The sequence below is a fragment of the Natator depressus genome, chromosome 11 (assembly GCF_965152275.1).
Source record: "Natator depressus isolate rNatDep1 chromosome 11, rNatDep2.hap1, whole genome shotgun sequence".
NCBI classification, from domain to species: Eukaryota; Metazoa; Chordata; order Testudines; family Cheloniidae; genus Natator; species Natator depressus.
Genome location: NC_134244.1, coordinates 36,144,574 through 36,170,984, shown reverse-complemented (window position 1 = coordinate 36,170,984; position 26,411 = coordinate 36,144,574). Strand labels below are relative to the sequence as shown.

Below are 26,411 nucleotides of genomic sequence, written 5' to 3'. Positions count from 1 at the left end.
GCTCAGAGATGTGTTTTATGGTGCAGTATGTCTACTCCTGGCCTTGTCTTCCCTAGCAAAAGTGAGATCTATAATTCACTAATGCAGCTCTACTGGTGGGGGTAGTGGTTAAACATGTTGTATTAAGTGGGACTCAGGCATTGTTACTAGCGTGTTGTCTAACAGTGGGGTTAGATGACATGGTAAAGGCTTATAAGCAGACCTGGACTCTCTGCAGCTTCCACAGTTGTTACCACCATCAGAACTGCACCAGAGGGCACTAATGAATCACAGGACCCTTTTTCGATAGTGTAGATACAGCCCCTGAATCACTGAAGGGGAGCCACAGATTCACCCAACCCAGTTCCGCCAGCCTCAGCCTCTCTCCATTTGCATTAATGGGAGCTGGATCAACACTTGGCTTTTAAGTCTAAAGTGAAAATTGAATGGTCTATTCCATGATGCTACTTAGAAGATGCTATTCAAAAGAGGCACGAGTAATTCTGTTTCTGTATCCATTTAATCTTCGTATATAGTGTTGTTGTAGCCATGCTGGGTCCAAGGATATTAGCAATACAAGATGGGTAAGGTAATATCTTTTAGTGGCCCAGCTTCTGGTGAGAGAAAGACAGGCTTTCAAGCTTACACAGAACTCGAAATGTGTTAACTACTTATGCTAAACAATCTGTTCCACCTTGTATTTAGTTGTGACACTGAGTACATTTCCAAGACCTGAAGAGCTCTGTGTAAACTCGAAAGCTTCTCTCTCCCACCAACAGAAGTTGGTCCACTAAAAGATATTACCTCATCCACCTTGTCCATTTAATCTTGGCTGTCTCATTTGAAAGAGCAAACTATGGGGAAGGAGTAAGGAAGGTTTGATCCATGGCCATTTTGTGATGTAAACACTAGTTGCTAGGAACTGAACTGAGACTACAAGGTCATAGAATCATAGAATATCAGGGTTGGAAGGGACCTCAGGAGGTCATCTAGTCCAACCCCCTGCTCAAAGCAGGACCAATCCCCAACTAAATCATCCCAGCCAGGGCTTTGTCAAGCCTGACCTTAAAAACTACTAAGGAGGGAGATTCCACCACCTTCCTAGGTAACGCATTCCAGTGTTTCACCACCCTCCTAGTGAAAAAGTTTTTCCTAATATCCAACCTAAATCTCCCCCACTGCAACTTGAGACCATTACTCCTTGTTCTGTCATCTGCTACCACTGAGAACAGTCTAGAGCCATCCTCTTTGGAACCCCCTTTCAGGTAGTTGAAAGCAGCTATCAAATCCCCCCCTCATTCTTCTCTTCCACAGACTAAACAATCCCAGTTCCCTCAGCCTCTCCTCGTAAGTCATGTGTTCCAGTCCCCTAATCATTTTTGTTGCCCTCCGCTGGACTCTTTCCAGTTTTTCCACATCCTTCTTGTAGTGTGGGGCCCAAAACTGGACAGAGTACTCCAGATGAGGCCTCACCAATGTTGAATAGAGGGGAACGATCACGTCCCTCGATCTGCTGGCAATGCCCCTACATATACATCCCAAAATGCCATTGGCCTTCTTGGCAACAAGGGCACACTGTTGACTCATATCCAGCTTCTCGTCCACTGTAACCCCTAGGTCCTTTTCTGCACGCAACTACCATCTATCTGATTGTTATAATTTCCTGTCTTTACCAAACAGGGCTGTATTCATATTGGCAACCCCGGTAAAAGGCTTCCAATCTTCCATTAAGAATCCCTGAACCTTCCCGTCCCTAATGTCTTGTTAAGGATGAAATCTTTTTAGGAGGGAAGTGAGGGAAGAAACCTTTAAATCTAAAGATGAAAAAGTATGCTGTGATTATAGACAGTCTGTCTTAAGTGTTGCTTAAATGTACTTTTCTCAGATGAATTAAATATTATTTTCTCTTTGGTACATATGAACCACTTCAAACTCTTGTCATTTTGTATTCTTTACTTTCTCTCTCAAGCTGCTTTTTTTTAACTGAATGACCTTGTTTCATTTCTGTTTATTCCAGTTAATTGGAAATGCTGATTCCTGATCTGCTGTTTCTTATTTTAGTATTTATTTCTTTTGCAGCCTTTTTCCAAGCCACCTTCCTAATAACGGTTTTGAATAGAAGAGGCTCCTGAGATTGAGGGAAGTCAGCAATGTTAATTTCAAAGAGCTCCAATCTTCAGTATGATGTTTCCTAGCAACCCATCTTCCACTCTTGCCTTTGGTGAACAAGGGAGGGGAGTGAGTGTGTTTTCTATTGATTCATTCACTTGAGATCTAAGTGTCCTGTGGCTATAGCAACACAAACCAGAGGTGTCTTCTTACCCCCCTCCTTTTGGTTTAGGATCCCTGAAATATTTTCTAGGAGGACGTCCATAGGGTAGCTTTTCTGACTGTAAGCAGAACAGGCTCTGGTAGACTGCTTTTCTCTCTCTGTTTTGAGCACTATGCTAAGACCATAACAATTATCTTAGAGGTAAAATGGCAATAATTTCACTAGCTAAAATGAGCAGACTAATCAAACTAATACTGAATAATTTTAAAATAAGAGTACAACATGTTTGCACTGGCCAGTTTAGACTAGGTCTAACTATGTTATGAGCCACTTTGCAAATTGTTGTAGCCACACTAAGGAGGGTCCATAATAGGGACAACTTTAAATTAGGGACCTAAACTCTACTTCTGCAAATACTGAAACATGAGTAATTTTATTCATATGAAGTTATTGTTGGACTAAGCCTGTGCTGGCCAGCAACCTTTCTGACAAGAACAGTCTTTGAAAAGAGCTTTTCCACTGTAGATTAGACATTAGAGATGAAATCCTGGCCACAGTGAAATCAATGCAAAACTCATTGAACAGTGGGGCCAGGATTTTACCCTTGAAGCATGTACTAAAATATTAAGCATCAAACATTAAGATGTTCAATTAAGAAAACTTTACACTTAAAATACAGTATTTGACTCATCAGTAGTAACAATCCATTATCACTGCAGCATGTGGGATTCCTTAAGTGTGTAAAATTGCTCAGATGCCTAAAAGTTTCAGGATCAGGGCCTTCATCCAGAAGATGGTTACACCTAGCCTATGCTCGCCAGGGAAATTGTAGAAACTTTCACAGACACCTTACTGGGAACAATGTTTTTTAAAACTGGTTTTGGATAATATGGTTCCTTGTATTGTAAACAAATACTGAATGCCAGCATTTTAAATGTCTGTCATTTTATCAAGACAGAACTGCCCAGGCCTCATGTGAAAAGATCTGGATAAATATAACATGAGAGAGCAATAAACATGTGTGTTTTTTGTTAGAATAGTTTTACACTGAACATTTTGCATATTCCAGTAAAAGATAACTCCGTATTCTGGTTATTGAATATTCTGAATCAGTGTGATAGCATCCAAAAACAGGATAGCTTTGAATGATCTTCAAGAAATGGTAAATGGCAAACTAATGACATTTAGAGATGGTACTAAATTAAAAGATGCTCCAAATATCAGCAGGGACAAAAAATTACCAAGTCAGATGTTAAAAATATGGGTGAAATATGAAATTAAATCTGGAAAATACAAACAAATAGATCTAGGGGAAATAATTGTAAACATGGATATTCAATTGGAGATTCTTGGAAAACAATGCCAAAAGGTACCTACAGTGATGATGGACAGGAATTGGATAGGAGCTTGTAATTTGATATGGTGGCAAAGAAAGCAAACGCTATTTTGAGCTGTCTGCAAAGGCATTATGTCATGGACTAGGGAACTGATTTCTCTGTACAGCACTGGTGAGACTGCACATAGAATACTGATATAGTTCTGGGAAATTCAGTAGCAGAAAGAGATTCTGAATTCCTTCCCATTTTGTTAAATGCTAAATAAATAAAAATGAAGGCCTTGAGGGACTGACCTGACGGGTGGGGAGAAAGTAAATTTGTATGGCTTTGCTAACTGATGATCAACAGGAAGTATAAAATATTGACTATAAGTACCTGAAAGATACGCACATCACAGAAGAGATGTGTATCTTTCTTTAGAGAGAGCCTGAGGCATGTAACTAGGAATGCTGCGATGAAACTGAGCAGAACAAATTTTAAGTGACTGCTATTAAAATATAAAATAATATACAGCATATTAGTCATTTCAAATTCAAATGGGTACAGTAGGGACCAATTTATGCTAGTATGGGGTGGACAAGAGGACTTATAATGTTCTGTCTCTAAAATTCCTGGGTTTTTTCTACATTTTGGTGAAAAGATTTTTTTCTGTGTTTGGTTTTTTTTCCTGAGGGAGGAGAATCAGGACACTAGCTTAAGACTAAAGCATTCCTCTTCAAGTTGGCAGAGGTTCCAAAACCAGTGTTCCCTCTCTAGTGCTTTCTTTCTTTGTCTACTTGTGATGGTGTGCTACATCTTTTTGGGTTTTGGCTATTTGCTTTACAAATTCTTTGCTTGGCTGGCCAAGTGAAATTTCAGTGGCCCCAAATTGCTGTGCCTTCTCTGGTATTTATGCAATATGCTCTAAGATTTGCAGTGACCTATGGAATTGATGAAGCCTCAGGAAACCATTTTTTTTTCCTGTGTAACAATGCTTCCTTTAGAACAACACAATCTTTATTTTGTTCACTGTTGACTTAAGAAAATTTTATTAGTAATGTACACTAGTACTTTAAATGGAAAGCATGTACTTCTGGTTGTATTTAACCTAATGTATGGCAGAGAGTGCAAGATAGTAGGAACAACCCCGAGAGCTTTAAATAATTGTCATAGAAGCTGGTGAGGAAGAGTATGTTCTGGAGGAAGGGGCGTCTGATGCTCTAGTTTTGTTGATATTAGGAGCACCATTTTGGGATGTGCAGTGGTGCAGAAACTGTACCTCCCAAATAAGGATTGAGGTGATGCTCCTAACCTCTGCAGGAATTGAAACATCACCATCCATCTGTCCCTGCCATATTTCACTCCTGACCAGGTGTTCTCCTCATTCCAGGCCTCGAGCCCCCCCTTTCTGTCAACCACATTAATGAAACTCCCTCCTTTCACTGCCCCTAAAAACCACAGCCCTGAAGCTCTACTCCTGTGGTGATTATAAACACACCATGAACAGAACTTTACCTGCTACCTCTATTCAATTGTCTGAACACATTTAACCCTTATTTGAAAAAGTTATAGCCCTAGCTATTACTTTAGATCTGGGTTTTTTTTTTCTATTACTTACAGGACTTCTAGAGTGGGCCATAGGTTTAAAAAAAAAAAAATTAGATAAAGTCGTGTAACTCATCTGCCACATTGTGTTCCTCCTAGTGCAATTATTTCACATCCTGAAAAAGGTCTTTCAGGGCCAGCTTCTTATTTCTTAATCTTGCTGTGAAATCATAAACTCATTTTGTAATATCAGAGTCAGAGTGCAAATAGAAATTATTTTTACAATTGAACCACATTTATTTCACTGCAGAAATAACTCTGAAGAGAAAATGGGTTTTCCCCTGCTCAGCCTTTTGTTTAAACATACATAACACTAGTATTGATAATTAGCGAACTAGCAGAAAATTGAGAAATGAGTTAATGCAGTCCTCCTCTGAAAATTGACATCTTTTTAGGTGGTGTGCATATTACAAATTTTTGCCATATTTGAACATGACTGAATAGAATGGGGTTAGATAACATGATGCTCACCACACATTAGACTGTATTCACTAGGAGAAAGTGTTTTTTAACATTTGGTGGAATTTTACTATAGACAAGGCAAGTTCTACTTTTAACATCTGTTACAGGGTGGAGATAAAGCCTAGGACGTAGACTAGAGTTTACTTAGATGAACTCATACGGGAACACCTTGTATTCATAATCTGGAAGTGGTCTCAGTAATCAGCATAGATTAGTATGAATAATGGTAAGCATGTGGCTCAGTGTGATTAAGCCCAGATCCAGATTGCATACGCAGTGGAACCAGGAATCTTAGGTGCTTGCTTTCCTGATTAAAATTGTTAGTTGTAGGGTTTTTTTAATTCCTGTTACCATTGCAGTCAGTATAACTATAGGAGAATGAGTTGGATTCCATTTTGGCTCAGCAAAACTAGTTATCTTAATTCTAATAGAATACTTACCAGTGAGCCAGCAAATAAGACAGCTTGACTTTGAGATTCTGTGTTTAATTTTTTAAAAAATTATATATAAAGAACATTTGATCTGGAAGTCTGAAAGACACAAATATAGGACATCCCCTTGTCATTTTTCCCAACCAAATCACTTTTCAGAACAGAGTCACACCTCAAATTTGGTTCTGAATTTATTATATGTAAAGTTGAAAGTTTTCTGCAGTATGTGACACACTGTTCGAGAGGACATTTTATTCTGCCATTATAAAAGGAAGGAACTCACTGTGATCCTATCTCTAAGGGCTTTTTAAATGTTTTTCCCCAGTAACACGTGCTGAGTGTACCTGGTCAACCAAAGCTTACATGCAGCACTTATCCTTTTGCTCAATTAAATGTCAGCCCTGAAACCTGCAAGAGAAAACACATCTACACTTTGGAAATTAAACAAGGGGGTAGGGGGATAGAAAATTACACAATTTTCCTAAAAATTACTCACTTCATGCAACTATTTATAGAAAACAAGGGCAAAAGAAAGTTAAGGGAAATGTTACCAAATGTGCTATGTTCTGTGAGGTACAAGGTTTAAATATTAAGATTTGTACAGTTTTGATATTTCTTGTGTGCTGTGTGTATGCAAACAATATGATCATAATAAAATTGTAGTGCTTCTTGTGGAACCTTCATTATAGTAAGCTTCTTCTAACATTATATAAATCTACCTTCAAGTATGTTTGCTGTCTTTTGTCTGAACCGTCATTAGAACAAGGCAGTTAGACAAGGCACAGTTCATTCCTTCAAATTTATTTGTACAGAACTAAAAAATTCTTAATATGGATCAGTCTTCATGTCAGATCATGAGTCATACCTCTGTGAATTATATAATTAATTAAAGCAAAGAACTGCAGAATCTACTTTGAAATGCAATTGATGAACGATAGGGCAAGCCAAAAAAACTAAAATGTATTAAAAGACAGTAATTCTTATACTATTACAACAGTGTATTGTTAGAGGTAGTGTGACATATGCCCTACACCAGCTGTGGCCTTCAGTGTAGTAAGTGCTGTATGAACACTGAGTAGCAGTCCCTACCCTAATGTTTATATTCTGTAAATCCTGTAATATAATCCTAAAGAATTAAATGAATTTTAAATAGAAGAAATCTGGTAAAACTAAGAAAAATAGAGTCCTGAGGAATGTTTGAACTGTTTATGCAGCACTGCTTGGTCAGGTGTAACTTACCAGGGCATTGTGCAAGTCTGACAAAGTGAGGTAGCAGGACCGATGATCATGGCTTTGTAGGAGTGTTTCAAAGCAAAAGCGACAATATGTAAACTTTACCCTACTGCAGAGGTGGTGGATGGCTACTTACTTGAAATAAAATAAACTCTCCTGTATGGCAGAAGAGGGAAAGTGTGACTGGCACTGAGTGGCACAGCTGAAACTGTGCCCCTTGGCCATGGAAGTGGGAAGCCTCTTCCTCCTCTTAAAGTGGTAGATAGATTAATATGCATTTCATGTGGAGGTGAGAGCTTCCTAGGGCTAATTCTGCCACCTCTAGGCTGGGCCTATGGCCGGGGGAGCTTCCCCCCCGGTTGAGACCAGGGCTGGGGAAAACCAGGTGCGTATCTCAAGCCAACAGCGCCCGCCGGCTGCTGTCGGCGCCCAGGAGGAGCCTTCCTGTCAGCAGCAGATGCTGAAGAGCAAAGGAGCGCCGAGGGCCCGTGGGGCGAGGTGGAGCCGCGGCCGGTGAGTGTCCCTGGCGGCTGGGGCACGCGGGCTTCCCTCAGGCTCCCTGCTTCGCGCACCTGGGCGGCCAGGTAAAGCCGGGGAGGGGCCGGTGCGCAGGCGCAGTGCGGGCCCGGGCCCCAGCCCCCGGAGCTCACCTGGACGCCGCCGCTGCTGGAGAGGCGCGCTGAGGCGAGCCCGGCTGCCGGTTCCGCGTACTCCCGCCCCACGAGGTGAGCTGTCCCCGCCGCTGGTGGTGTTGGACGCCGACCCTTTGGGTCGGGGAGGGGGGAGCTATTCAGGGCGCGGTGCGAGGACCCCAGGGCCGGTAAGTTGGGGCGCCTCGTCCCTTAGGAGCCCTGTTGAGGCGGCCGCCACTGCTCCACCATCCCGGCCCGTGTGGTAGCGGCTGGTTCCCGGGCCGTGGCCCCCCGCTTGCGTGCTGGCAGGGCCTAGCCCTATCTCCTCAGGGCGGGGTGGTGGCCGCAGCTCCCCGGTAACTGTCCCGTGCGGGGCGGACAAACGGGAGCGCCGTGGGTATTTCACCCCGCCCGGGGACGGACCCCCACCCCCGGTCCTCTGCGAAAGGCTCCAGCGCAGCCCCCGGCAGCTCAGCCCAGCTCTGCGTCTAGCGGCCGGGTGTGTCTGCCCGCTCCCGGGGAGGCGTAAAGCCAAGCGGCTGCTGAAGGCTGCTTAGAAAGTAGAAGCCAGCTGCTGCTGCTGCTGCTGTGTGACGAAGGGCAAACAAGTCTCCAGGAAACGCTAGTTGTTATCCGGACCGCTTCTCAAACAGACCTGTTGACTAAAGGAGGCGTACCCTGGTTGGGTTGGCTAGTCTCATGACTCAGTTAAGGTGCTGCCGGCAACTTGTTTGCTCCTCAATATAATGCTGCCCCTTTCTAATCTTAAGTGGCTTGTCAGAGTTTAGAGCCCTGGGGAAACCAGTGGCTCCAAATCAGATACATGTGTTTGTGGGGGGGATATGTAAATTATCGTCCCTGTCCATCCACACAAGCTGTTCTGGTCTGGGACCTTGTGTCTGTCTCCACTAAGAGTCTTCCCTCTTTCTTATCCACACAGTGCATGAGCCAGTGCCACCAGGAGTAGAGTTCTTGGCAGACTTCCCTAGCCTGTGCTGTACACTGCTGTACAGTAACAGATTCCCTGTGCACCAAATTGCAATGCTTCTCCAGCTGGCAGTAGGCCAAATTTGAGTGGTGTGACCCAGTCCACAGGGCCACTCCCTGAAATTTGGCCTGGCCATTCCATCTGGAGTGACAGCCAGATCAGATTTCAGTACTGGTATGATTATACAGCTGGAGAAACGCTTCAAGACCTCTCTGACAGAAGCCATACTGATTTAGTATGGCAACACTGCTTAAAAGAGGTCAGATCATGACCCTTTTATCTCTGTAGTATAGACCAAGAAACCTTTGGTGAGGGGAGGGAGCATTTGCCCTTCCTCTCCCACCTGCAGTTGGTGCCACTGCTGTGGATGTTCCAGTTGGAAGTAGAAGTGGGTGGAGTCTTTTTGTTTTATGCAGTCTTGTTTATTTACAAGGAATGTACAAAGTCCTGCTTCTGTGAATGCAGGAGGAAAAAACTTGATTTAGTTGCAGATTGGTCCTGTTTTGAGCAGGTGGTTGGACTAGATGACCTCCTGAGGTCCCTTCCAACCCTGATATTCTATGAAAGAACAAAACGTCCAGTTTCCTAGCTTACAGCATCAAGCCTCTTTAGCCAACATTAGACCCAAGAACTTGCTATCTAGCTTTTTCTAGGGTCATACTGTGCTCAGAAGCTAATGCTTGACTTTCTTGCCTTTTGCCTCTGCCTCTTTGTTCTTGTCTGTTCTCAGTTTCTCTCTGTTCTGCTAATTTTTTCTCTCTCTCTCCAACACACACTTATCCAAAACAATACTCAGCAAAGCCCCTCCTCCAAAACATTCCAAAACTTCTGGATGGATTATATAAGAATGTCCATACTGAGTCAGACCCATGGTCCATCTTATCTTCAGAGAGTGGCCAGTGCAAGATGCTTCAGAGCTGGTCTACGCTGAAAACTTACATCAGCACAGCTATGTCTCTCACAGCTGTGGAATTTTCACACCACTGACTTCAGGTCTTCACTACCCGCTGGGTCGGCGGGTAGTGATCAATCCCCGAATGCGCTCCCCATCAATTCCGGAACTCCAGCTCGCCAGAGGTGGAAGCGGAGTCGACGGGGGAGCGGTGGTGGTTGACTCGCCACTGCCATCCTCAGAGCCAGGTAAGTCAACCTAAGATACGCCAACTTCAGCTACGCTATTCGGTAGGATACCGAATACGTAAGATACGCTAGGACCCCTGCCCCCGCAGCGTAGACCAGGGCTGAGAGATGCCAAAGTAACCCCAGTTGACCTATCTACCGTGTCTCGGGGAGATAGATAAAAGCTTGGTCTATACTACAAAATTAAGTTGGCTTAACTCCGGTCAGCATAGGTAGTGAACCGCTGCTGTGGCACAGCTGTGCTGCTAAAGCGTTAAGTGTAGCTATAACCTAACTACGGTGAAGGGAGAACTTCTGTCACTATAGCGAATGTCTACACTGAAGCACTGCTGCAGCTGTGCCACTAGCAATTTGAGTGTAGACATAACCTCAGAAGGAATGAACAGATCAGGGCATTCACATGATCCCTTTGCCATAGGTAGGTTAATACATCCTTACAGTTGTGTTAATTGACATCCATCTAACTTGACCCATAAAAAGGCTTTACGCAGCTCATAACAGTAACAACACTCTGTTTTTACAACAAGATAGTGTTCAGTGCATCATTTAATCAGCTCCCTCTCACTATCTTTATATAATTCACATCTGATTTATATTCGGGGGGAGGGACAAAAATTGGCGATTGGTCCTGCTTTGAGCAAGGGGTTGGACTAGATGATCTCCTGAGGTCCCTTCCAACCCTGATATTCTATGATTTGTTTCTTAAAAACCTGTTATTGAATTATGTTTCCCTCTCTGAAGCCTCATTTATACTCTTAAGACACTGGACAAAGGAGTTGCATGATTTATCAAGTTTTCTCTTGAGTCTTCGATAGGTGGCCTTCAGAGTTGATTTGGTTTATAAAAATTGTAGTTATGAGGTAAACTTAGAAGTCCACACAATTGAAACTCCCAGGCTACAAATTTTTGTTGTAAACATTTTGTATAAGTATAATCAAAATCATTACATGTTTTTACAAATATTTTATTAAAATGAAAAATGATTATTTTAACATACCTGCGGTATCAAACATGTGAAACCCACAGTATAGTATTTAAAGTTATCTACATGGCTCCTAATATATTTATGCTATTTTGCACAGTAGTCTTCTGACACTAAATAACAGCATTTGTTCCATGTTTTAGTTTTAATGTTACCTATATTACCTTAAAAGTATTGCATCAGTTAGAAAAGAATTTACTTAAAAATATCCTTTGGATTATGTCTAGGTACTTTCGGCCAAATGTGTAATTGATTTATTGAGTTATCTAGGTTAGTGCAACCTCCCTAATTGCCATGGCACCTGTCACCGTGCTGTCTATGGCCACAATCCTACAAAGGGTTCAGTGAAGGCCCAAACAGACAGACTAAGGTGGGGGAGGTACAGACTGGATGAAACACAATAATTGAAATATGTGTTTTGAGATTTGGTATCTGTTGTTTAGTTCCAGGATTTAAAAAAAAAATCTCTCTCTCTCTCAATGCTAATGTCATAGCTAGGCTGCAAGTCTGTCACAGAGGTCACAGAAGTTACGGATTCCATGACTTTCCGAGACCTCCATGACTGCTGGTGCAACTGACCCGGGGGCCACTCGAGCTGCTCAGGCAGCCCCTGGGACAGCCGCACCGACAGCTGCTGGGGCAGTCTTGGGCAACTGCTCTCCCCCCCAACCTCCATAGCAGTAGCAGGAGTTTGGGTGTGGGAGGGGGTGAGGGCTCGGGGCAGCGCTTACCTCAAGGGGCTCCCCGGAAGCGGCAACATGTCTGTCCCTCCCTTCCTAGGGCTCCTAGGCAGATGTGCAGACAGCCAGGCAGCTCTGTGCACTGCCTTCACCTGCAGGCACTGCCCCAGCAGCTCCCATTGGCTATGGTTCCCGGCCAATGGGAGCTGCAGAGCGGGCAGTCAGGGTGGGGGCAGCGTGTGGAGCCCCCCGGCCATGCCTCCATCAAGGGGCCACAGGGCCATGCCGGCCGCTTCCAGGAGCTAGGCAGGGAGCCCAGGCCACATGCTGCCACCCACGCGCTCCCCCCATCCCCAGCAGCAGCGGGGGTCCCCAAGCCACGTGCCGCCTCCCCAGAGCGCCCATGGACAGGTCGTGGGCTGTGTCCTTGACTTTTACTAAAAATACCCGTGACTAAAACGTAGCCTTAAGCATAGTATCTGCCTTGCCTGTTCTTTGTTCTGGACATGGTGGCTGGAAGTGGAAAACTAATGGCATTACTCACTTTGTGCTGCTACAGTTGAATTCTTTGAGGTTCTGAACATCTTGGGAGTTGAGTGTGCTCAGCAGTCTTCACTTTGCAGGATCAAACCCTTACTGATGCTGTACTTCTTCGAGTGCTTGCTCATGTCGATTCCATTCTAAGTGTGTGCGTGCCCACATGCACAGTTGTTAGAGACTTTTGCCTTGGCAGTATCCGTAGGATCAGTTGCGGCGCTCCCTTGAGTGCCACGCTCATGCGTCAGTATATTAACGCCACTGATCCGGTTCATTCTTACCGCCCGGGACGGTTGGTTGGAGTGCCTTATCTTGCATTGCAAGAGGATTAGCGGTTCTTACAGTCCATTGTTCTGTCTCCTTTGTATTTAGTTGATAGGTGCTGATCTAGACTATTAAGTTAAGTGCAGGGTGGATAAAAATCAATTATTTAAAAAAAAATTTAAACAATTGGATCTTTTTATTTAAATTGGATTTTTTTGATAAAATGCTTTTTATTTTGAGGAAAAAAACTATCTAAAGATAGTTTTAATTAAGATTCATTATAGCTCAAAGGTATCTCATCATGGAATAGGGATTATAAATTCTAATTCTATAGTATGACACAATATATTCATGGAATCTGTAAGAAAAGTTTTGTAAATGAGTTCCAATAGTTCATGGATTAGGGACCCAATCTTATGGGGTTCCAGGGGCTTCTGTATAGATTATTTAGGTTAATCTTTCTATCTACCCAATGGGACTTAGTGCTCAGTCTAGAAGAGACCATCAGAGATGTTTAGTTTTGCTGTTCTCAAACTGTGGATTTGTGTCCCCAGAGATAACATGCTTGTTAACAGCAAAAATGTTTTTAAATAAATACATACATACATAATATATAGAGGTGAGAAATAAGACATCAACCCTATTGTCCCTCTGCAAATTTGTGTATACAGAGTAAATCCCTTACCTCTCTCTAAAACTGCAAAGTTTCAAAAAGTTCAATGAATAGAAGATTGTTGGGGGTGGAATAGATCTGGACAAGGAGAAGAAGTCTGGAGATAAACGTGAGACGGGAGGAACAGGCAGTAGAAACAAGAGTGAAACTGTTTGAGCAGCATATTCCAGAAGTCTTGAGGTCTTTCTGAGTGAAGCCTTCATTGATTTGAGATCGACCATACCATTCTCTCGCTAGAAGGGAAAACCTATAATGGCAGCAGGGCGTAAGAGAGACCCAGTTTGGGTCTCATTTATCTCTGAGTTGTGAAGAATATGTATTAAGATTATAACAACCAACTAGAATTCACTTTTATGTAGAAATCCATGATTAAGTCGAGTCTTCCTGACTAGTGATTTAAATCAAATCCATCCTGTAACTTATCATACTAAAATTGGTTCCGATTCAAATACAAAATTATGTCCAGCTTGCTTTTACACTGGAGGTGTCCCACAATATTAATTTTCTATGAATCCCTTATCTGGGAGGCCACCAAATCATCTAGTCTGACTTTCTGTATATCACAGGTCAAAGCTTGAAATCTCAAATATATACATACATACATACATATACACACACAATTCATTGATATGTGGGGCTGAATTCTCATTTACATTAAGGTACCTTTACACTTCTCTGGCAATGACTAAGAGCCTCAACAGTCAGAAGAACTAACATTGTTTAAACTGGCTATTAAGGGCCCAACCATAAAACATATCTGTATGTACAAATAATAACTCCACTGCCTTAGAGACCTGCTGTGAGAATGTCAGGGTGTAGCCATACAAATCTCATAGGATCAGGCCACAAAATTCCCCCAAATCCAATGAAGAGGAGACACAACTCAAGCTGAATTCCTCTCGAAAGCAGGAAAGGAGGTAGAATGCTACCTCTGTTGCATTGTCCACTCTTGCCATCCACAGATGCACCATGAAGATCAGGTTCCCAAAGACTTTAGGAGTAGTGGCTTAAAAGTGAGTAGCTAAGAATAATCCAGCCTCCACTGCTGACCACTTGCATATGCATACAAATGTAGCATTAACTCTTGAGACGTTCTCTTACATACGCAGACCAAAATGGCTGGCTACGTTTTGTCGATCCTTTGAAAGAAGTCATTGAACTAAGGGCAAACAGTTTCAGCCCAAAAGTAACTTATCTGAGAAGGTATAAGCAACTGAAAAGGGGAGCAAGTAGAAGGTTTGTAATGTAAAGTTGAAATGTAAACTTGCATATTATGGGGATAAGGTGGGAGACATAAGAAGAAGAAGATAGCAGTAGGGATATATTACTGACCACCTGACCAGGACGGTGATAGTGACTGTGAAATGCTAGGGGAGATTAGAGAGGCTATAAAAATAAAAATAATAATGGGGGATTTCAACTATCTCCATATTGACTGGGTACATGTCACCTCAGGATGGGATGCAGAGATAGTTTCTTGACACCTTAAATGATTGCTTCTTGGAGCAGCTTGTCCTGGAACCCACAAGAGGACATTTATCATCCCTGTGGAGGTGGGGGGGGACATCACAGCAGCTCACCATGGTAGCATTTAATTTCAGAAAGGGGAATTGCATGAAAATGAGGAAGTTAGTTAGACAGAAATTAAAAGCTACAGTGCAAAATTGAAATCCCTTCAAGCTTCATAGAAACTTTTTAAAGACACCATAATAGAGGCTCAATTTAAATGTATACCCAAATTAAAAATCGTACTAAGAGGGCCAAAAAAAGTGTCACCATGGCTAAAGAACAAAGTAAAAGAAGCAGTGAGAGGCAAAAAGGCATCTTTTAAAAAGTGGAAGTTAAATCCTAGTGAGGAAACTAGAAAAGAGCATAAAGTCTGGCAAGTGAAGTGTAAAAATATAATTAGGAAGTCCAAAAAAGAATTTAAAGAACTGCTAGCCAAAGACTCAAACAGTAAGAGCAAAAAAAATTTAAGTACATCAGAAGCAGGAAGCCTGCTAAACAACCAGTGGGGCCACTGAATAATGGAGATGCTAAAGGAGTACTCAAGGATGATAAGGCTCTTGCAGAGAAACTAAATGAATTTTTTGCCTTGATCTTCACAGCTGATGATGTGAGTGAAATTCCCAAATCTGAGCCATTCTTTTTAGGTGACAGAGCTGAGGTGTCAGTAAAGGAGGTTTTGGAACAAATTGATAAATGAAACAGTAATAAGTCACCAGGACCAGATGGTATGCACCAAAGAGTTCTGAAGGAACGCAAAGGTGAAATTGCAGAACTACTAACTGTGGTGTGTTACCTATAATTTAAATCAGCTTCTGTACCAGATGACTGAAGGATAGCTAATATGATGCCAATTTTTCAAAAAGGGCTCCAGAGGTGATCCCAGCAATTGGTTGAAACTATAGTAAAGAACAGAATTACTAAATACATATGTTCACTCTTCCCCAACAAATCATGTTAATCTGTTTTTTGTAAAGGGAAATCATGCCTCACCAATCTACTAGATTTCCTTAAAGGGGTCAACAAGCATGTGGACCAGGATGATCCGGTGGATATAGTGCACTTAGATTTTCAGAATGCCTTTGACAAGTTCCCTCACCAAAGGCTCTTAAGCTGTCATGGGCTAAGAGGGAAGGTCCTTTCCTGGATCAGTAACTGTTTAAAAGATAGGAAACAAAGGGTAGGAATAAATGGTCAGTTTTCAGAATGAGAGAGGTAAAGAGTGGTGTCCTCCAGGGGCCTGTACTGGGACCCATACTGTTCAATATATTCATATATGATCCGGAAAAAGAGGTAAACAGTGAGATGGCAAAATCTGCAGATGATACAAAACTACTAGAGTCAAAAGAAGGCTGCAAGGAGTTACAAAGGGATCTCACAAAAATGAGTGACTGGATAGCATAATGGCAGATGAAATTCAGTGTTGATAAATGCAAAATAATGTACATTGGAAAATATCATCCCAACTATAGAGGTAAAATGATGGGGTCTAAATTAGCTGTTACTACTCAAGAAGGAGATCGTGGAGTCATTGTGGCTACTTCTCTGAAAACATCCATTCAATGTGCAGCAGCAGTAAAAAAATATTAACAATGTTAGGAATCGTTAGGAAAGGTATAGATAATAAGACAGAAAATATCATATTGCCTCTATATAAATCCATGGTATGCCCACATCTTGAATACTGCATGCAGATGTGGTCACCCCATCTCTAAAAAGATGTATTGGAATTGGAAAAGGTTCAAAAAAGGGCAAAAAAATGATTAAAGGTATGGAACAGCTTCTGTATGAGGAGAGATTAACAGGACTGAGACTTTTTAGCTTGAAAAGACGACTAAGGGGAGATATGATTGAGGTCTATAAAATCATGACTGGTGTGAAGAAAGTAAATAAGGAAGTGTTATTTACTCCTTCTCATAACACAAGAACTAGGGGTGACCATATTATATTAATAGGCAGTAGGTTTAAAATAAACAAAAGGAAGATTTCTTCACACAATGCACAATCAACCTGTGGAATTCTTTGCCAGAGGATGTTGTGAAGGCCAAGACTATAACAGGGTTCAAAAAGAACGAGGTAAGTTCGTGGAGGATAGGTCCATCAATGGCTCTTAGCCAGGATGGGCAGGGATGGTGTCCCTAGCCTCTGTTTGCCAGAAGCTGGGACTGGATGATGGGCAGGATCACTTGATGATTAGCTGTTTTGTTTATTTCCTCTGGGGCACCTAGCTTTGGCCACTGTCGGAAAACAGGATACTGGGCTAGATGGACCTTTGGTCTGACCCAGTGTGACCATTCTTATGTTCTTATTATGGTCACTACTGCTCCCACTATAGCAATGTGACTCAGGTAGATGCATTTTAGCCATTTAAGTAATATCAAAATGAAATAAAATTAAGTCTTGCCCTGAATTAATGGATATTTAAACATGCAGAGCTGTGAATCCATGTGTATCACAATATTGACAAAGGGATGGGCCTTCTGTACTAAAACTGTCTTTTGGGTGTGACTTATTCATTGCACTAATTTTACAGTACAACTAAAAGCTTCTTATATTGCAAAATATTTTGACTCCTTAAACCATACCATTCATTCTTCAGTTGAAAAGCACATGCTCAGAGCTCTTACACAAAGTAACTTCTAGTCTTGATTTCCACATTCAGTAACAGTATGTATATTTGAGCTATAGGCTAAAAAGTATGCTTGGTTGCAGAATCCCTTCCCCACAAAAATGATGGGCTAAGCAGATAATCCTGATCAGATACACATTATGGTGTCTCTTGGAGTCAGAGACGGGGTCACAATGTCTGTGATGACTTTGCCAGTTTCTTGCACCCATTAGCACAGCCCTTGGGTCCCCCACAAGGTCAAGCCCTTAATACTTATTGTGCCATATTTATAAAGCTGGACCATAAGTTTCCCAATTCTTTCTCTATATTAAAAAGCAATCTTTAACTCAAACTTTTTGATGGAGGCTCATGGATTCAGCATACTTATTTTTATTTAAACATTTTAAGAGATTATAAATGTAGGTTTTAGCATATTTTGTATTAAATTCAGATTTCATTGTAAACAAGTTTATTATTAAAATCAAAATAAATACAATAAAAAACTGATTTAAATAAAAAATTCCTATTTAAATTTTTAATTTTTTTTTTTATTTTTAAAAAATCTATTTTTATCCACCCTGATTGCTGAGCATCAAGAAATGCACCTATAATACAGAGCACTGTTTTAAGGACTAGCATAAGGTTTACATTCACAAATTCAGCACGAGCATACTGTTGTCCGTGAAAGCAGTACCTTACGTTTATCATGAAAAATAAACACAGAAAACACATTTAAACTTTCCACAATAATTCATCCAGTCTCCACAAATCAAGAGCTCAGACCTTTCAATTTCAACCCTGTAAAGGCTTGTATACACTTGAAATGCTATAGTGGCACAGCTGTGCTGCTGTAGTGCTTTGTAAACACTGTCTATGCCAGAAGTTGTTCTCCCATTGGCCTGTGCAGTCCACTTCCCAGAGAGGCGATAACTAGGTCGATGGAAGAATTCTTCTATTGACTAGCACTGTCTCCATCGGGAATTAGGTCAATTTAACTACGTTACTTGGGCAGTGTGGATTTTTCACACCCTGAAGCAATGTAGCTGGGTTGACCTACTTTTTAGTGTAGACCAGTCCTATGTGTTGTAGTTCCTTCGACAAAGGGGTTTGAAGTAAAAGTCTGATATTAGAAAAATGTTAGTCACATGGCCATTTTTAAAACAGTCATACTGGTATAAAAAGCGGTGCACAAATGACAATAAACTAGGGCTGTCAAGTGATTAAAAAAATTAATCACACGATTAATCACATTGTTAAACAATAGAATACCAATTATTTAAATATTTTTGGATGTTTTCTACATTTTCAAATATATTGATTTCAATTACAACACCAAATATAAAGTGTACAGTGTTTACTTTATATTTATTTTTATTACAATTATTTTCACTGTAGAAAAATAAAAGAAATAGTATTTTTCAATTCACCTAATACAAGTACTGTAGTGCAATCTCTTTATCATTAAAGTTGAACTTACAAATGTAGAATTATGTACAAAAAAACCCCTGCATTCAGAAATAAAACAATGTAAAATTTTAGAGCTGGCAAGTCCATTCAGTCCTATTTCTTGTTCAGCCAATTGCTCAGACAAATACATTTTTTTACATTTGCAGGAGATAATGCTGCCCGCCTCTTATTTACAATGTCACCTGAAAGTGAGAACAGACGTTCTCATGGCACTGCTGTAGCTGGCGTCGCAAGATATTTACGTGCCAAGTGTGCTGAAGATTCATATGTCCCTTCATGCTTCAACCACCATTCCAGGGGACATGCGTCCATGCTGATGAGGGGTTTTGCTCAATAACAATCTAAAGCAGTGCAAACCGACGCATGTTCATTTTCATTATCTGAGTCAGATGACACCAGCAGAAGGTAGATTTTCTTTTTTGGTGGTTTGATTTCTGGAGTTTCTGCATTGGAGTTTTGCTTTTTTAAGATTTCTGAAAGCATGCTCCACACCTCATCCCTCTCAGATTTCAGAAGGCACTTCAGACTCTTAAATCTTGGTTTGAGTGCTGTAGCTATCTTTAGAAATCTCACATTGGTACCTTCTTTACATTGCAGTGAAAGTGTTCTTAAAATGAACAACATGTGCTGAGTCTTCATCTGAGACTGCTATAACATGAATATGTGGCAGAATGCAGGTAAAACAGAACAGGGGACATAAAATTTTCCCCAAAGGAGTTCAGTCACAAATATAATTAATGCACTTTTTTTTTTAACGAGCGCCATCAGCATGGAAGCATGTCCTCTGGAATGGTGGCCGAAGCAGGAAAGGGCATACGAATGTTTAGCATATGTGGGGACATAAATACTTGCAATGCTGATGACAAAAGTGCTATGCAAATGCCTGTTCTCACTTTCTGGTGACATTGTAAATAAGAGGGCAGCATTATCTCCTGTAAATGTAAACAAACTTGTTTGTCTTAGCGATTGGCTGAACAAGAAGTAGGACTGAATGGACGTGCAGGCTCTGAAGTTTTGCATTGTTTTGTTTTTGAGTGCAGTTATGTAAACCAAAAAAAAAAAATCTACATTTGTAAATTGCACTTTCACCACAAAGAGATTGCACTACAGTACTTGTATGACGTGAATTGAAAAATGCTATTTCTTTCATCATTTTTACCGTGCAAATGTTTGTAATCAAAAATAATATACACTTTGATTTCAGTTACAACACAGAATACAATATATATGAAAATGTAGAAAAACATCCCAAATATTTAATAAATTTCAATTGGTATTCTATTGCTTAACAGTGCAATTAAAACTGCAATTAATCATGATTAATATTTTTGAGTTAATCGCATGAGTTAACTGTGATTATTGTAGGGTTGTCAATTAAACGTTTTTAAATGATATTCTAATGCAATTTTTGTACACCTTTTTTTCACCTGTGTTAAAATGGAAATCCTGGTGTTACTTGAGCTGTGATTGTGCTGACTTGCAGTCCACCCTAGATCTTTTCTAGGTGCCTAGCATAGCCTAGGACTTTTTCTTAACACTGGGAAGACTGAGGTGCTCCACCTGCCTGCCCCAGTGCACAATTGCCCCCCTTCTCCTACAAATTGTCATCGGTGGTGAGCCCTGGAAAATGTTGAGCATTTCCCTTACCTTGGTAGCCACCTCTCCCAGACAGCCAGTCTTGATGTGGAGATTGAACATAGGCTCCATTGTGCCAGTGTATTCTTTGGAAAGTTGCTCAGTCATGTCTTTATTGATAGAGATCTGTGTATGGAAACTAAGTTCCTGGTCTACAATGCAGTACTCATCCCCACTCTTCTTTATGGTTGAGACACATGGATGGCATATCTAAGCCATCTTAAGCGTCTGGAGTGGCACCAACAATGTTGCCTTAGGAAGATTCTCCATATGAGATGGGAATATCGTCGCACCAATGTCAGCGTTCTCTCTGCAGTTAAAATCACCAGTGTTGAGCAAAGATTATGAAACATCAACTTCGCTGGGCTGGTCATTGTGTGTGGATGGCTGATACTAATCTTCAAAAGCAAGTCCTCTTTTCTCAACTTAGTCATGGTAACAGAACCCATGGGGGACGGAGGAAACACTACAAGGACACCCTGGAAGTATGTCTTAAGAAGGGAGGGATTGACCTCACGAATTGAGAAAAGCTGCTGGCAATAGACTGCAATGCCAGAGGATGTGGTGAAATCCAAGACTATAACAGGGTTAAAAAAAAAAAAAAAGCTAGATAAGTTCATGGAGGATAGATCCATCAATGGCTATTAGCCCAGGATATGGACTGGGATGTAAAACCATGATCTGAAGTGTCCCTAGCCTCTGTTTGCGAGAAGCTGGGAATGTGTGATGGGATGGATCACTTGATGATTACCTGTTCTGTTCATTCCTTCTGAAGCACCTGGCATTGGTCACTGTCAGAAGACAGGATACTGGGCTAGATGTACCATTAGTCTGACCCAGTATGGCCGTTCTTATGTAATGGCATCTCATCATACATCAAGCCTCATCCCATTTTGAAGAGAATTGCCTTGCTCAAGAGGCTGAGAAATGGCAGAGGAGGAAGGAAAATGTACAGCATCCAGGCCAGCAGTTGTGCTGTCTCCAAGCAACCACCTGTCACATGTAGAAAATCCTGTAGAGAACGAATTGGACTCCTCACCCATCTTAAGTCTCATCAATGACTTTTTCTCCTGGCAGACATCATCCTCGTGTTGAAGGATAGCTGATGGATAGTGCTACTGTTTCACCATGGCCACATTGGAGCCAGGCCTAGAGTTAGTATAGGGCATGTTCTGGGGCAGGGTGAGAAGTGGAGATGTTATTTTTAGAAATGTGAGTTTTATGTAGATGTTCAAAAATTGCGGTTTTTCAGGGCTTTCTCTTTGTATATACAGTAATATATTACTCCAGTAGTATATACTGTAAAGAGTAATCTTTTCATAATGTTCCCTAGAGTTCTTTGACATAGTGTTTCAAACTGTATACACTTTAGTGTGCATCAGCAGGGTCTACATAGACCAATTAATGCACGAAACATTCGTGTGCTTTAGAAATCACACCCCCATAGTCTGTATTTCTGCTCCATCCATGTAGACAAGCCCTTAGATACAAGTAGCAATTTCTGATGTTTCTCTGGTGTTTATTGACTAAACACCAATTTATTTATTTATTTTATTTTTAATTGGAAGTGTTTTATTGGTGTATATTCGTTAAATCTTAAAAGCAGGAGCCCTAAGTTAGTAGTACAATTTCAGGTCATTTGGTCAAAGGGTTCCTCAGATACAGCCCTGTCAAGAAGAAGCTGATTTTAATATACAAATTGTTCTAGAAAGCTTATATGTAAGTCATGGAATCCATGACTTTCCGGAGACCTCCGTGACATTCTCAGCTACAATCTCACCGCTCCGGGGCTGAAGCAATCAGCTGTCTGGGGCCCTGGAGCTCTGAGCCGCCAAGGGCAGTGGGGAGGCCCCTGCAGCTCCAAGTTACCCGCTGTGGGTGGTGGTGGGGGGCCTCTCAGCCCTGTGGGTGGTGTGTCCTGGACCCCCAACTTCCCTCCCTGCAGCAGGGCTCAGGCTCTCATCCAACCATCAGCCCCATTTTGTCACAGTTATTTTTAATAAAAGTCAGGGACAGGGTTCCATGAATCTTTGTTTATTGCCTGTGACCTCTCCCTGATTTTTGCTAAAACGAACGGTGACAAAATCTTAACCGTACATATGCATTCTGAGACTGTCTTGTAAATTGGGATTCCATAACAGGGGCTAGGGTGAGAGAGGAGGAGAACATCCATTGAGATGAATGGGTCACTTCATGCCTCTGCAGTCCTCCTATGTTGTAGGGGGTTGGGCAGATCCTCTTCCCCCTACATTAGCTCTCCAAGTGCAGTGTGGAATCTGGGGCTCCCCTTCACTCCCCCTTAATGCCTCCAGCTGGTAGATGTGCTCTTCATAGCCCATTAGTCTTCACTTTCCTTCATGCTGAGGCCCATTTAGCCCTACCGGGGCCATGGAGATGACAGAAGGAGGGCAGAGCTGATGGCTGAGTGGTGTTTGAAGGAAGCCACCTTGTGTCGCCCTCCTCCCCCACACAGCTGCTCTGCAATAGTGCCTGTCTGTCTCGCTACTGCCCAAAAACTTGAACACAGAATTAAGGTTGACTGGTAGTGCCTCAGATCCTTCCAGAATATTTAATGCCTATACTTAAATCTCTGAAAACCAATACATAGAATTAAGGTACATACCAGTCCTCCCTGTAACCTGAACTCTGCCCTCTTGAGTGATGCCCCTGACAGACATTGTAGCACACTATCTTTCCAGATGATATGGAATACTGTGGGGACACAGCACATGAGTACAGTAGGAGAAACTGTCAGACTGTGTCCTTATTAAAGCAAAAGTTGTGCTTAGGGTGAGCTTAGTGAACACCAATTGACTACAGCTGGCCTATACTCGGCCACTTCACTTACTTTACACAAACCAAACCAGAATTACCACTCCTTAAACCTTGGCCTCAGGATTCCCTCATCGTCACCTGCACCTACCTCTACTCATAGAACTGCTATGAGACTGCTACAAATCCTCATACCAAGAATATTTTGCTCCTCTATTTACACAACCCACATAATGCAGCACTGAAATGAAGAGTCTCTCATGCCTTTGGTGGGCAGATGCACCCCTCCAAATATCCCATTGTGAGCTGTGGTACCCTGTACCAGTCAATGCAACAGTCCCTAACACAGTGAAAGGCTTGGAGTGCATGAGGACAGATGAGAGAATACAATTTGGTGGGAACTAACATATTTCATAAAATGGCACATTTACTTTATCACTCCTCATGTCTATTTATTATAGGGTAGCCCTGGCTGAAACAGACAGTATATCCTCAGTGGATTCTTGCCCTTATACCTTAACTCTTATTTCCTGTTTTTCAGAGGTTTAAGTACAGGTGCACGTGACATTCTGGAAGAGGAGGAGGCACTGCCAGCCAACTTGAATTGTTTGTTAACAAAGTTCTTGGGCACTGAATATTGATATTTTGTGCGCTGTACTTGTGTCCCTAGGCTTTTAGTGTATACTCTTTTTGTGAGAGAAATAGTCCCAAATAGTTTTAAAACACATAGGCCATGTCTAAGCTATAAAGTTTGGTTGACACAACTTATGTTGGCATACAGCCACTGAAGTTTTTATCTCTCGTGTGGTGTGTGTACTTGGCTACTTGTGTAGATGCTGCGTATACTCCCCAGGAGTGCTCGCATCCATGTAAAGTGTGGTGCACCATAGGCAGGTATCCCAGTATGCCCCATGCTGGCATATGGCGCAATGCCTTTTAGGATGCTTTCACAGTGCTTTGTGAGATGATAGCAATTTGCCCAGAGATTTCTGGGAGCTAAGGGTCAAGTTCCCACCATGCTTCTTGCCACATCCCATAATTTTTGTGCTCTTTTTTAAAAACTCGTACAATCCCATATGGTGCTTTTTGATCTCCTCCATCTATTTTGACAGAAGCATGAACCCTACAGAGCTCAGGACAGTTCTCGTGTGTGTTGCTTCTACAGGATGTATGATTGAGTATTTGCAGATATTAAGGGAGTACTGCTATGATCAGGATAGTGATGAGGAAGATGTGGACATATTTGAGCACTATAACTGAATGTTGATGGACATAACAGAAAAAAATTGCCAGGTTGCTGCTGGCATTCATGGAATAGCTCCACCTAGTGGAGCACAACTTCTGGGCCTGAGAAATGAGCACTGATTGGTGGGATAGTATCATAGTGCAGGTTTGGAATGAGGAGCAGTGGCTTGAAAACTTTTGGATGCAAAAGAGTAGGTTCCTGTAGCTGTGTACAGAGCTTGCCCTAGCCCTCTGGCCTGGGAACACAAAACGAGAGCTGCATTGACAGTGGAGAAATGAGTGGCAACCATGCTCTGGAAATTTGCAACACTGGATTGCTATCAGTCAGTGGGCAATCATTTTGGGGTTGCAAAATCCACAGTGGGGCCATTGTGATCCAAGTATGCAAGGCCTTTAAATGTGTCCTGCTTCATAGAACTGTGAATCTTGGTAATGAACAGGAAATAATGGATGGATTTGCAGCAGTGGAATTCCTGAACTGTGCTGGGGCAATAGATGGCATGTGTATCCTTATTGTGGAACCAGCCCGCTTAGCCTCTGAGTACATAAACAGAAAGGGCTAGTTCTTCTTCAAATGCTGTCCCTCTGGGTGCTCCACTTTAGGTGTTTGTGCACCTCTGCACTAGTAATCGGAAGTTTGTGATAGCAGTGCCAGATTGGGTCGCACATGTGTGGTCCCCATCTTGCGCTGCTTCAGGCAGTTAACTGATGCTGTGCAACCAATCCCCCCTCAGTTCTTTCTCTAGCACCTTTGGTTTCAAGTCGGTGCACTTAGCAGCACCTCGCTACTTAGTTCTTTTAGCCTATTTACTACTGTTATTTAGTTAGGATAATTAGTTCATTCGTTTCTCTTTGTCCCCGTCGCCACGTTTTAAAAAAAATGATTTTTTTTCTTTTAAATTATTCTCCTTGTTAGAAGCTATGTTTCAGTTGACCTTTTAGAATAGTCAGCCTCTGTGGAGACAAAAGCCTTTCCTGATGGGAATGCCTGGTTCCTCGAGCTTTAAACGTTGCCTCACCTGCAGGCTCTCCGTACCAGTTTTGGACAAACTTGCTCAGTGTGTGTGCTGCCTAGGCGAAACACACATAACACAGATGTGTCCTCATTGCCACAAGTTAACTGCTCGAACAAGAAAGGCTAAAGACTTACAACTAAAACTTCTTCTCATGGAGAAGTCTCTCAGACCGATCTCGCCAACCATGGCTTCTGACAAGGATCCCTCCTCCACCATCCAGGCTTATGATCACCCCCTGCCCCTTAAAAAGTGTCTAAAAAGTGGGTAACCACATCCCCAACACAGGAATTGGTCAAGAAATGCTGTTCTGCGAACAGGCAAATATCATTGGCACAAATCACACCAACAGTGCCAGGAGCCATGATAGCACCATCCGGCACTGCTGGTACCACAAGAGCTAAGGACTCTAAAAGAGCCAGCTTGGACACAGGCGCTAAGGGGAAATTGAAACCCCATGCTTCGACACTGACTCAGCCAGAGCCACAATTAGCACACAGCAGCGAGGCACTGGTGCAGACTGTGGCTCACTCTTCGACCCCCACTGCACGCTTGGTGCACACACTGGCACAGGCTCTGGTGCCGACATATACACCACGGCTCCCGGCACTGACGCTCATGCCTACGGTGCAGATCATACAGACACTGCAGCAGTTCCTATGGCTCAAAGATCTCTTAGTCAGATCAACACCTGACTCTCCCATTCTCTGCACCGATGTGACCTCAGCACCAACATAACCCTGGCACCGAGTCTCCTTGCAACTCCATCATGCTCCGCTCCACCCTTTTTGAGAAATAATGAGGAGGACAAGGAAGGACAAATAGATTCTCCTCCAAAATCTCCTGCCCACCATGAGCCTCCCAAATCAGGACCTCCTGAGGGGGCATATTATACTGATCCCAGACATCCACAGTGGTACGACCAGCCTTGGGGCCCACCTATGCCCCTTCCACCCCAATAGGCATACTGG

At 42.2% G+C, this 26,411-nt stretch overlaps 1 protein-coding gene and 1 long non-coding RNA gene across 2 annotated transcripts in view; one reads left to right on the top strand and one right to left on the bottom strand.

Annotated features, from left to right (window-relative positions):
* Positions 1-26,411, bottom strand: part of LOC141995935 (uncharacterized) — a 77,812-nt gene that overhangs the window by 11,188 nt on the left and 40,213 nt on the right. The window lies entirely within an intron of this gene.
* Positions 9,727-26,411, top strand: part of GALNT3 (polypeptide N-acetylgalactosaminyltransferase 3) — a 45,305-nt gene continuing 28,620 nt past the window's right edge. The window contains exon 1 of the mRNA XM_074967476.1: positions 9,727-10,058. The gene's annotated coding sequence lies outside the window, so the exon portion shown is untranslated. The remainder of the gene's footprint in view (positions 10,059-26,411) is intronic.